The 1,105-nt window shown below is 34.9% G+C and overlaps 1 protein-coding gene and 1 non-coding gene across 2 annotated transcripts in view; one reads left to right on the top strand and one right to left on the bottom strand.

The window, feature by feature from the left end:
- Positions 1-1,105, top strand: part of ELP2 (elongator acetyltransferase complex subunit 2) — a 48,544-nt gene that overhangs the window by 25,694 nt on the left and 21,745 nt on the right. The gene's annotated exons all lie outside the window — the stretch shown is intronic.
- LOC111723535 lies at positions 672-861 on the bottom strand. The gene has a single exon (XR_002772059.1). It is a non-coding gene; the product is annotated as a U2 spliceosomal RNA (small nuclear RNA).

Genomic DNA, 1,105 nt, shown 5'->3' with positions numbered 1-1,105 from the left:
ATAGTTGTGTACATTAATGCAATCATGGGGTACAATGTGTTGGTTTTATATACAGTTTGAAATATTTTCATCAAACTGGTTAACATAGCCTTCACGACATTTTCTTAGTTATTGTGTTAAGACATTTATATTCTATACCTAGTAAATTTCACATGTACGGTGTAAGATACACCGTAGATGTGGTCCCACCACTTACCCTCCCTCTCTTTCCCTTTTCCCCTTCTTCTTGGGCTATAATTGGGTTATAGCTTTCATAAAAAAGCTATAAATTGGTTTCATAGTAGAACTGAGTACATTGGATACTTTTTCTTCCATTCTTGAGATACTTTGCTATGAAGAATATGTTCCACCCTGTCTTCTTAAAGAAGAGACATAATTGGGTATTTTCTTATTGTATTGGTAAATCCTAGTAATTACTGAACAAATATCTGACAGCTGTTATACTTTTAAAGTAAGAAATATTTTTTAGGATAAATTTTCTTTCCTTAACTCAGATAGTCTTTGAGAGACTTCGTTTAAAAAAAAAAAAAAGCATCAGTTGAGTACTTGTGGTTATAATTTGACTTCAGATTTATAATTCATACTTACCAAGTATAGAAGGTGATTTTTTTTTGCTTTTCATGTCACTGAATTTTAATCCCCTTGGGGAAAGGGGATTAAAGTCCCCTCTAGAAAGGTGCACCATTCCTGGAAGTACTGCAATACCAGGTCAATGTGTGGAGTGGATGGAGCAAGCTCCTATTCTAACTCCCTGCTCCAAATATCCATTTAATATATTGTCCTCGGATAGAGGACGTATCAGATATTAGACTAATAAGGACAGATATTACACTTGATCTTAGCCAAAGGCCGAGAAGCCATAGAAGGTGATTTATTTTTTAAAATAGAGCAGGGCTAGATATGGTGTCTCATTTGTATACTCCTGCTTCTTGGGAGGCTGAGGCAGGAGGATTGCTTGAGCCAAGGAGTTGAAGATTGCAGCGAGCTGTGATGAGGCCACTGCATTTCTAGCCCCAGCAATAAAAAAAGTGAATAAATAAAAAACAAAAAAGTAAATAAATAAAAGTAAAAATAGAGCAGTTTTAAGCTAACAGCAAAATTAAGC

The sequence above is a fragment of the Otolemur garnettii genome, unplaced genomic scaffold (assembly GCF_000181295.1).
Source record: "Otolemur garnettii isolate 467f Iridium unplaced genomic scaffold, OtoGar3 scaffold00012, whole genome shotgun sequence".
Lineage (NCBI taxonomy): Eukaryota > Metazoa > Chordata > Mammalia > Primates > Galagidae > Otolemur > Otolemur garnettii.
Note: the sequence above shows the minus strand (reverse complement) of the source record. Positions and strands in the feature narration are given on the sequence as shown.